Source organism: Lycorma delicatula, chromosome 2 (assembly GCF_047948215.1).
Source record: "Lycorma delicatula isolate Av1 chromosome 2, ASM4794821v1, whole genome shotgun sequence".
NCBI classification, from domain to species: Eukaryota; Metazoa; Arthropoda; class Insecta; order Hemiptera; family Fulgoridae; genus Lycorma; species Lycorma delicatula.
In genome coordinates, this window is record NC_134456.1 from 141,839,504 (window position 1) to 141,852,073 (window position 12,570).

A 12,570-nucleotide genomic window follows, 5' to 3' on the forward strand; every position below is an offset into this window, starting at 1 on the left:
TAGTAATCATAAGGCTAAGGAGAAGGTTCCAGTTAGTAAGTTAAGCCGTCATTAATTTACGTGCTGTTCCAATGATGTGTGACGAATAAGGTTTATTCTAGCCTCTGTTGTACTGTATTTTCAGAAATGCCGAACGAATTAAGACGTTGATGGAAAGAGTCATATATCATGTGAAAAGATCGATATTAAACGTTATAAAGTTATTTTAGTTACCCCAAACGTATTATTAGTATAATGTAAAAAGTAGAGAAATATAAATGAAATAAAGTTTAGAAATAATATAAAATAAAACAAAACTGGATATATATTAATGATAAATAAAACAAAATTGAAAGAAAATTTTATTTTTTTTACAATTTCACAATAGCATTATTCTACGTTAAACAAAATGCTCGCAGAGAAATTTATATTGGACGTTTTTTTGCATTAAAGGCTCGTAAAACGTAGGCTCGTCGGTTTATATTTTAAAGACTCGTTTGACAGATAATTAATTTATATGTATGAGATTTATTTTTTTGTGTAAATAATATTTCTAGTTTAATACTTTCTAGAATTTAATTCTTGAAAAAACTATGTTAATATAGGCTAGAAATGAAGTTCCTGCATAAAATTACAAATATAAAATGAAGCTTCGTCTGAGAAGTTATCTTTATTCTTAGTTTCAGCAAACGCCTGTTAAAAGTAAAATAACTGTCATCATACAAAACTTGGTTGAAATTGTCATACTACAAGCCCGGGCTTTAATTAACTCTCCCATCGTATATTTTCCTCTAAAACGTGTTGTGAGAAAAAATAAAACTTTAATACAGGGGTGGAGACACAATAAATTTTTAACACAAAGTACAACCTAGGCTGTCTCTTCCTCTAAGGAATAATTAGACTTTAATAAAAATTCTCTTGGGACTAGACGGGATAAGATAAACAAAATACAAGTACATTGATGAATTACGTTTATATTTTCCTTTATTTAAAGAGGTCAAGTTTGTAGGAAATCTATGGATGAAAGTGAAAGTTGAAAATTCTTAGTTTCTTTTACAAAAGTAGGAATATGGAAATTTGAGTTAAAACTTCTACCTATTCCGGAAATGGAAGAACTAGTATCAAGTGAGACCAGTGGTCTTTCACTAGTCTCTCACTTAAACTACTAAACAAGACCAAATTAATTTGACTGAGACTATTTTAAAATTAAATTTTACTTAATTTATTTTTAATCCATTAAGATTAAATATTTTAATATTAATAATTTACTTGCTAAAATAAAAAATAGTATATGTATATTATTATTATAAAATTGTAAATATTTCCCTAGGTATCAGTTTTTATCTGTAACTCAAAATGATACCTTCGTACAAAACTGTTTAAAACTTTATTGTTTAATCTTTACCTCTGATACCTTTTTCTACAATTTATACATTCAGGGATTTACTTATCGTTGGATGTATAAATCATGCAAAATGAGTGAACGGACCTCGGTTTGGCATCTCGGTAAGGTTTCTAAGTTATTAGTTTAAAATTTCACTTGCTTTAATTTTGACAGTTAAAATTTTGTTGCTAAACCAAATCCTCCATTATAAAATCGTGAAAACTGTCTTGCCAAAAAAGGATGGAATGCACGGTATGCAAGGTAGTAAAATTCCACGGAGTGTTTTTTCAACTATTATTTTTTCGTCCAAATCGTGTTCTAATGCCTCTTGTATGTATAAATTAATTGTTTTTTTAAATGTGAAATACAATATTCTCTTGGTTTAAATACTATCGTTCATCCAATAAAAGAAGTTTCTGGATAAATATATGCCTAAAGCCATCTCAGGATTCAATAAATACAGTGATATAATCAATCTAATCGGTTATAAGTTATTGCGGCCATCAGTATAATCAATCAAACACACACGATAATTTTAATTTATGTATAAAGATTGGGAGAATAGAAAAATAATTACAATCCATTCAATTAATTAATTTTATTTATGTTTTTGAAATTTACACACATAAAAATCCTACAAATTTCCCTTATCAGAGTGAATTCTGTTCTAAAATGAGATATTTATGGAATTACCTATACTATCTTTTTCTGATATGTTATTATCAAATAATAATAAAATGTTTATATCCCAAATCATTTACTCGCGTAACAAGCAGAAGATAAATAAAATATTGTTACGGGTTATAAAATTCCAGTATGTATATGAAATGGCTCCAACTAATTGATAATGAAGCCGATAAAATACTGTTTTAATATAAGGTAGATATTGTTTCTACATTTTATTATTGCTCTCGTCGAACTATTTTACTTAACTGCTTTTATAAAATAATTTAAAAGTATTTTTACCCTGATAAGTGTAAGTGAAAACAATTTTTTTTATAATAAATTCTAGTCACATTGATACTTTTAATAGCGTTACAGCCTTGACTCTTTTTTTTTTTTCAATTTACAAGTTTTTTCCAATGAACTTCATCCATTCAATTATTATAAACAATAATACGTATTCAGTATTCATATCTGCACCATCTTATAATCTCTATGACTAGTTTATAAATGAGTGAGAAATTTATAAATATTTCAATGAAAAATAAAAAAATCATTCAAGGAGGTTCTCAATTTAGAATTCACTTTTTCGTATTTGTACTTTTTTCATGTTCTCTTCTCCAAATATTTTGATGATTAATTTTTAATTTGAGAAATTCATCAGGTGGTCTGTTATAAGGTTTTCTTTATTAGTTGTATGAGTTAATTGTATATTTTATTAAATCGAATCAATTTGAAGCTATTTTTTTCGTAGTCAGTTATTAACCTTGGATCTTTACAATGTATCCTCACTTTAGAGAGAATCCTCATGCACAGTAGTAGTTTCTTCACATTGTTTCTCTGTATTTCTTTTACTTTCAGTCTTGTTAAGGCGTTTTTCATATTTGTGGAAACGCCTTTTTTCATACATACGACTTTTTTCATATAGACAGCATTCGTTTTACGCTTATTAATATTTTAAATAAAAATAAAACCAAGAAAAAAGATACGCTTAAAAAGATCAAATGCATTTTTAAAATACGATAAAACCGATTTCAAAATAAAACCCACAGTAAATAACAAAAAATATAATATTTCCTCTATTCTTTAAATTTTTACTTTCTGACTCACCTAAGAAGTAATGAGTCGGGAGTTGTTATAATCTGGCGTTGAATTCGAAAAATTTTAATTTAAAGAATTAAAAAAGTTTTTGTTAGTTTTTAAATAAGTTTTTAATGCTAACATTTTTAATAAATTTATTTTATTCTAGTAATATTAAAATAATAATTTTTTTCTTGCTGTTTGTTTAATGAGAAAATATTATAAAATTTAAACAAAAGATAGAAATTATTTTCATTTTCATAATCAAATAGATCTTTAAAAATAAAAAAAAAAAACATTTTTTTACTTAATATTGCTATAAGATCTCGTTAGATGAAATGAAATAATTTTCCTTTCTCTATTATTTAAAAAACAGAAAAGAGATAAGGTTGTTGCGACATTTATAATTAATTTCTTTTAAAACGACGTAGGGAACTTTATTTTAAATTAAAATGCATTATTACGTTTTAATATAACATTTTTTTCACCTAGATATAAATATTATTTACGTCACTGCTGTATTCTAGTAAAGTAAATTTGTATTTTTTCTAAGCGCGTTTTATTTTATGATAGTGTTTTATAAGGTAGGTTGAGTGCCCTTAGGATATATGACATATCACATTAAGTCTTTCCGTAAACTTCCAAAGACCTTGCTTGTAAGTTCATTGACATCATGAATATTTTCTCTATACTAGACGCTTCAGTAATTGAAAATATCACGATAATTATAAAAATAAAACAAATATTCGTAAAATTAAGTTTAGCCAAATTTTTGACTCCGTAAGCTTATTTTCTGAAAAATGTGTAAAGTTAAACGAAGGGATTTTATTCACATTCGAAAACGTATGTGGTTTACTTTTCCGATTGTTATAGTGAGCATCGCTATCGGTCAAAAAACAAGCTCCAAATATTTTGTATTTTTCAACGTTTTGAGATTCTCTTAAGTACAATCACGAATTCTAGTGCAGTAGATTGAACTTTAGGGATATTAATCCAATTAGGTTTTTGAAAAATCGATTGAAAAGGATAGGGTAAGTAGAACGAGAGCTACATTTTCATGTGATTAGACTAAACGAAAATTTTACTCTTGCATAATCAGTCAGTCAACCAAAATATAATTTTAAACACTGAACAATTTTTACGTTTTCTCATCCCTAAATCTTTACTTTTTCAGCCTACCACTTAAATTTTATTATAAATTATTTTTCTTAAAATGAGGTGCAGTGATAGTGGGAACGATTTTTTACCCTCAATAAAGTTAATGGATCCTCCCCCATCCAATAAACTTTTTTTAATTTTCTTAATACATTATATTTTCTTTTTTTTAAATGGATTATCCTAGTATAAAGTTTTCATATCTTAATAAGAGATTTGGAGATAACAAATCCCCACTTCTAGAATGCCGTTTTTATAGCTTTTTTACCGTTACAATCAATCAGAAACATGAAAAACTGTTGTAAAATGACACTAAGAGTTTTACAGGAAATTTTAAATGATAACCTGAATACGATACTAAACTACAATTAATAGATTTTACATGTATTCAAGAGCATAACTGTAAATAGCTTTGTCTTATGATGGTACAACATGTAGCCGTGAGATTAAATGTACTGACTTGTATAATAGGGGGATTGATTATATTAATTTTAAATATTAAAATAATTGGATGGGAAAATAGGAATTTACTGTAGAAGTACTTTGAAACACAGCGGGTTTTTTTTTTTAAAAAAGGTTTTACTATTGCGTAATTTTTTTAATTTTTCAAAGATTTTATTGGAAATACCGGTTTTTATAGAAAAATTTAACAGCTTTTTTAAATGTTCTCAACCCATCCCTAAAAAAATTTGTATATAAATCTACAAATTTCTGTTAATTTCGACGGTTTGTGCTTAGCTGGTCTTCTAGCGGTCTTTACTTTAAAGATATCCCTCGTAGATTTTTTCTAAATGAGATATTTGCGTAAAAAAGGTTTCAACCTTTATTGCAGAAGTAATGAATAGGTATTTTTATAAATATCCATTTTAATTTTTTTCCTCTAATTTTTACATTGCAATCTGTTCAATTAGTGAATATTAAGCAATATTTCCACGGTCAATAAGATGAGGATAATTAGTATGGCATGTAGATGAAGTGTTGTACATTCCTGAGACGTGTTGTTAACTGAGCCTCAATCCCCAAATTACACCCGTATCCATTGTCTAGTATTCAAATCCGTATAAAAACAACTAACTTTCACTAGGATTTGAACCTCGGTACCTTCTACTTCGAAAATTAGCTGTTAAGCAATTGATTTGCGGCAACACATTAACTATTACTGAGTTTAAAAAAAATATCCATTTAAACTAAAATATTCATTTGAGAGATTTCAACTAAAGTTCATGTCATAAAACAGAATACCTTAGATTGATATTGGGTATTTACAATAATTATATGTTTTAAAGGTTTAACGAAATCAGACTATAATTTTTTTTTTTTTACTTTCTTAAGATTAAGTTCACCGATATCACTGACAGTTTTTTATTTAATAGGATTGGAATGAAGTGCACCAGTTTTCTGCAAGTCAACATTTCTCAGTTTTATGATGTTATGTAGTACGTAAAAGAATACGTTTTCAAAATTTACACAGAATGAACTGTATCATGTATCTCCCAAGTGGCATCTTCTTCGTAAGAATATTTTAGGGGATTATATATGTAGGCCTACTAATTTAATATTCATGATTAATTTATTCTAGTCTTCCTTCAGACACGTCGAAGGGTGTTCCACCGAATTCTGATTCAATCTTATCTCTGGTGTTTTCATATTTGTCGCTTATTATTAGTTCTAGATTACTGTTATAACTCGTTTTCTTAAAATGCAGAAAAGAAATAAAAAATCACAATAAAAAAAATGTACTCGTTATGTACAATATATTTCTAAAAATTACCTTCATAAAAAAAGGCGATATATAGCTGCAGAATCAAAGAAAGGGCTATCATTGGATATCTCTGTTAAGTACTATGTCATCTAAATTCATAGTAAAGGGTTTTTCAACAAACAAGGTGCAAAAGTGACAGGGGATGAGCCAGAAAAACACGTAACGTATATTTTACGCTTTACATCATGAGTTTGGTTTTGTATTTCAGCTATATGCATTCTTGTTCGCTTGTGTCCCTCTAACACCATCAAAACTATTTCATCAGTTTTTATGACGTAGGTATCAAATAATTCATATTATCGTACGACACCAGGTACACGAAAATTTTAATAAAAGAGTGGATGGTAAAGATATGTAAATATATTAATGCCCCGGGATATATTTCACAAACTTCCTGAACTGAGACATAAAAATAATGAAAAAATTAGTATAGACGTAAAAGTTAAATTTTTCATTATACTTTGTTAACCGTCTGTTCCTTTCATTTAAAAAAAAAAAAAACTTATTTTGTCTCAAGAATGCATTAAAATATTCGAGTTATATTTATTTTATTAAAAATATTAGAATAACATTTTTGAATAAACAAACATACTAATTTATACATTTAAAAATTTAGAACTGAACTGTTATTAGTACTTTCAAATTGTTTTGTAAATAAAAATATTAATTATTTTATTATGAACAAAATTACCTCTAATTTTGTTTTTTAAATGCTTTTGTTTACAGTCGCATCAACAATTACAGTCATTAGGGACTAAAATAACACTACATGATCATAAATAACTAAAATAAACAATAAAGAATAAACATACACAAGTAACAACAACAAATACTAACTAAAATATACAAATCAGATAAAAACCACTAAATTGTATTCTTCATTCCACTGTAGGAGAGGAACGGCAACAGACGTTTTATACCTTCTTTCCGGTTTAGTAGAAATTTCATATCTGAACCCAGATCTAAATTTTGCCGGATGGTTCCAAAGACTGGGAAATCAAAGAGCAGATGGTGCACGGACTATTTGACCTTGCAATAAGACATAAAAGACGTCTAATATGTTCAAAACTAATTTTAAATATCCGAGTTATGGTGGAAACCTTGGGACCATAAATAAATACTGAGGGAATATTTTGATTCGGTTTTTACTTCCTTGTACGAAGTAAAGGAAATATTCTGATCGCGAATAATTTCGGTTTTCATATTTCAACTTAAATATCCATTTTGAAAATCCCTGAATCCATTTTGACTAGTTTCGACGCGACGTCTGTACGGTACGTAGTATGAGCTTACAAATGTATCTTGCACAAAAACGATTACTCGTAGGATGTTGAAATTTTGGATTTAGGACTGCTGTAACATCTAGTTGTCCACCTCCCCTTTTGATTGCAATCGACTGGACCAAAAGTGTCCAAAAAAAGCCAAAAATCCAAAACAAAACTTGGATTTTGGACTTTTTCTTAACTGCAGTAATAATCCCTCATTGAGACCTTTTCAACGATATTTCATAAGTGATACTTATTTTAATTGGTTCCATAGTTATAATCAAATAAAATTTTAATTAATGAAATATTGTTATCTTACAAGGCACGTCGGTTCAAATTCGACTTCATCTTATTTTTTTTAAACTTTTTTTTAAATTTAAATATATTAATTTATTAATAACTGTTAACCTCTTTTGTAGAATTAACCTTGTTGTTAATATTATCAGTGAAACAAATGTAAATTTTTTTTTACTAGACAGTCTGCAGTTTTAGATTCGCTAGTTATACACATTCCCACTTTGAAATCTTATATCCTAAAGATATCTTTTCACTCCATCAAAAATGATAAAGTAAAATTATAATATTTTATTATTCTCTTAACTGCTATTTTTTCATTAAACAGATTTTTAAACAATTTAATTAGATTAAAGTAAATTAATTACAGATGTTAGGATACATTTAAAATATAATATTTTCTAGAGTTAAATCTTAAACATAAACTTAAAGAGATCATTGTTTTTATATCCAAATTACGTTAGTATCGACTTTGGCTGGTATCAAAGCTAACAGCGAGTATAAAAGAAAATCAATTCCTCTAATACCGCACTCTAAAAGAGCTTTAACCACCGGAAGCTCTTTCTTTTAGCATCTATGTCCTTCATAAAGAATTCACCAACAATACGAACTACTGCCGATATTAAACAATCAAACGTCTTCTATAGACGAATATTTCTTATTCAACCACAATATCAATTGCCCGTTTTCAAAAGAGATCTTACGACTTTTATCCAGATACTCTACAAACAAGAATCTGGATTATTCAGCCTGCGAAACTCAATTGCTATCAGAGACCACGAGAGGAAACCCTTATCCATACCATTTAGACAATGTTATGCCTAAAAATACTTCTTATCTTAGAATTAACGCTCCAAAGACGTCTTATTTTGCCGACTTCATAGAACTATTCCACTAATTTGTTCTTATAAAATTCATCAACTAACTGCAGTCCTAATCAGAAGTTTTAGCGAAATTATTTTTTATTTTATTTTCCACTTTCATTTGTGTAATTTATATATGTCCTTCACATGGAAACCAATAACTGATATTTTAAAACTCTCGTTGTAAGTTTACTTAAATAATAAAATTCCATCAACTACATTAAATATTTATTTATTTTTTTTAAATTATGGGTCAAATTGGGTCAGAAGTACCTCCCACATTTGAAAACGTCATTTTGCAGTAAGTGGTGTGGATACCGAGACGGGTAGAGTCTCGCTATGACGGCGGTCCCGTCATTTTTAGCCTCTATCATGGTTTGGATTGGAGAACATTGTGCTTTTGTTGTCGAAGGGTTTATCAAAAGCAGTGAATCTGCGATCGGGACTCAGCGAGCCTTTCATATACGCTTCGGTCTCGGTCTACATGCTCCATTCCGGATAGGAAAACGATTTTGCAGTGGGTTTCTAATCTCCGTGCAAGTGGATCAACATTGAAAAGAAAATTGTATCAATCGTAAAAACCTTTGTAACGAATTTCGGTAGCAGATCCCCCCTGCAGATGCTTAGCGATGAATCACATTTTTATTTCTCTGGCATCGTAAATAAACAAAATTCTCCTTACTAGACGGAGCCAAATCCTCACGAACTTCACAAAAAACCGCTGCACAGCCCCCGCGTTACTTTTTGGTGTGCAGTAGGAGCAAATTGGCGTATGGGGCTCCAATGTTTTTTTAAAGACAACCGTGTTACAGTTACTGTGACCTCAAATCGATTCTAAAGACGCTATAGAGCTTTCTTCACCTCAATATAGACAAACTTGAAGATTCAGCAGATGTTTGGTTCTAACAAGACGGAGTCATAGCTCACATTTCTCGACGATCGCTCGTAGCTTTGAAAGACATATTTCCTAATCTCTTTGCATGGTGACACTGGATGGCTCGCACGGTCACCAGATTTGACCCTTGTGATTTCTGTCTGTAGAGATACTTAAGAGAACAGGTTTTCAGACATCGTCCTCAAAGTCTAGATCATTTAAAGGATGCGATACGGCAAGAAACGGCCACCATTTCTCTCGAGATATGCCGGAGAGTATTGAATAACTTCCAAGAAATGCTTCGACAATGTATCAGTTAACACAGTGTGGGTCGACATTTGATTGACATAGTTTTCAAAACTCGTTTTAAAAAACTGCATTATTTTTGTTTGGGGATAAAAATATTTTTTTTAACTCATTTAGTATTTTTTAAATTAACCTTCAAAATGTGGGAGTTATTCCTGTCGCTTTGTATTGTGCTAACGCCTGGCTGCCTTCTCTACAAATTAAAGTTGAGCCTGTCCCAAATAGTTTATCTAATGTTGCAAAACTACTTACGTGATCGATTTACGCGAGTTAGGTGTAACTAGGAATTGTCCCGCTTTTTCGAGTCCGGGGTTTCTCAAGGTTTAGTTCTGGGCCTTATTTTGTAAGTTATCTTTACTGTGGACCTTCCCAGCTCACACTATAATTGTGGCTCATGCCATAATTGCTTCTTTTCAGACGAAAAAATAATCTTATCGGTCGTCAGTGACGCGACCCTGGCCTACTGAAACCAACAGTCTGCTTTGGACCTCATCGACGAGTGATTATACATATGGAAGATAAGGGTGATCCCAGATAAATCGAATCACTTGATATTTGACATGAGGAGACGCGATTTCCCTCGGGTATTTCTAGACGATACTCTTAATCCTAATACAAGCAAGTTCGGTACCTAGGTATGCACCTTGATCTTCGATTGAACTGCAGAAATCATATAAAAGAATAGAAGAAATAGTTAAACATGAGACTTTTGCGGTTATACTGGCTATGGGTAGGAATTCTAACTTATATCTCTCAAATAAACTATTGATGTACATAGTATTTCTTAAACCAATTTTGACTTATGGTATAGAACTGTGGGGAACGAGTTGTGTCGGCAACATTAAGGTGATTCAATGATTTCAAAAAAAAGGTACTGAAATATAAAATGAAGACACCGTGGTTCTCAACGAACAACGAGGTTCACAACTATCTACAGATCCCTAAGTACAGAAGAAAATTCGGAGAATGAGCAGGATTTACATATCACGACTTAATATGCTTGATAACCATTTACCTGTAAACCTGTTGGATAACAATAGGGACATTAGACGACTGAAAAGACATCATGTGCTCAACTTTACGATTCATGACAAGTCTAAAGGCATGAATTGTCGTTGATAACACAAATCATATGTGATATACTATCTCGGTGTTGTATAATACTAAACTATTTTTTTAGTAATTTAGTACAGTGTGCAGCAGTGTTGTGTTCAGTGTATGTATTAGCGTTATTACTACTCTATATATATCTATCGCCATTGTTACTATTCTAGATTCAAAGAACATTATTATCTATTGACGTTGCTACTTTTCTCGTATTCTAGAATTCTGACACTAGTTGTCAGGACTTAATACTGTCATTATATTTTTATTGTTATTATTTTATTATTGTTATGTTCCCATAATACCTTTTTAACCTTAGTTACTCTTTCTTGTCGTTTTATTGTTACTTCTACTTTTATTTTTGTTACTGCCATCGACCGATGTGTTGTTATAATTTCATAAAGTACTGTTTTTTGAAATTGTTATATGCTAATGATTGTATCCAACGAAGACCGTCATTGATGATTTTCATTCTTGTCATAATATCTTATTCAATTTACTTATGGTTTCGAAATGTATTTTAGGAGGCCGATTAGAAAAAAAAAGCAAGACAACACAGATGTAAGACTTTCCCGTCAAAACCGCGTTCCGAGAAATTCATACAGCTGTGAGTTTTTCTGATACACGGCTTACACACACAACTTAATTTAAAATATTTATCATTTTATTTAAATATAATATTTTTTAGTTTATTTAATTCGGTGATTCTAAATAAAGCGCGTGTGCATACTATATTTAATTCGCGCGGGTGCGGCGGTACTAGCGGCGACGGTCGGCACTAACTAAACTAATGTAATTTCACAACTTACATAAAACAAATTTTGTTTGTTCGGTCGGCAGACTGGTGTAGCCGCTAGGTTTAACGCACCAGGTACCAAGGCAGCCGGGCGATCGATTTCGCGACCCAGCCAGACCGAGTTACTTTTTTACACTTTAAATATTATTCATTTATTTAATACTACCGCTCATCTATTACGTCACAACATAGCAGACGACTACAACAGCATTTTTTTAGGGTGGGGGCGTGATTTTTCAAAACCTTTTTTACAATATCCATATTTTTTAATCGTTAACAAATGTGCCTAAGAAATATATAACCATAATTAGGCGAAATGTCGAGATACCTTGCTCTGCAGCCTCACCCCATCGACATCTTTTGAAAATTTAATGACATCAATTCCAATTATATAGAAATAATATTATCAAGTTTGGTCAAAATCGATCCGGTAGTTCTAGAGTTATAAGGTGATTTACAGGCCAACACCGAATACACCTACGTACGAACATTAATATCCGGAAAATTCCCATCCGGTTTGTTTTAATTCCTTGGGTGTTAAAACGTCAAGATCCGGTGAAAACTGCATATGCCCAAATTGGACCGATTACAATACTTTCCCTTCGAGAGCTACACTCTGCTATCTAGACGGGAAAGTAAAATTATATTACAATAATAATAATAATAATAATAAGCTTCATAATTAACAAACGACACTAATTATATTTAATATTACATAGAATTGCAATTTAATCTCTACTTCGAGACACATTACTACTCGCATTATTATAAGCGTTTCATATACTTGTAAAAATTAAATAAGCTGATTAACCTTATGTTTCTATCTGCTAACAGTTTCGTCTGATAATATGTTATTACAAAAATTGTCAAGGAACGAATACCATGTAAATCAAGATTCTGAGCTAGAATCCAGATCAGGTTTGAGATTTTTTTTATACACTACAAAATTCATCCCTTATAATCATAATCATAATATATAACTGTAGTTGGGCGTTAAACCTGTTGTGTTTCAAAAATATAAATAAATAAAATTTAAAATTTTTCA

General features: G+C 30.2%; 1 protein-coding gene and 1 long non-coding RNA gene across 2 annotated transcripts in view; one reads left to right on the top strand and one right to left on the bottom strand.

Annotated features, from left to right (window-relative positions):
• The window catches only part of LOC142319276 (uncharacterized), a 228,890-nt gene that overhangs the window by 173,618 nt on the left and 42,702 nt on the right, over positions 1-12,570 (top strand). The gene's annotated exons all lie outside the window — the stretch shown is intronic.
• LOC142319275 (venom dipeptidyl peptidase 4-like) overlaps positions 1-12,570 on the bottom strand; it is a 159,226-nt gene that overhangs the window by 55,866 nt on the left and 90,790 nt on the right. The gene's annotated exons all lie outside the window — the stretch shown is intronic.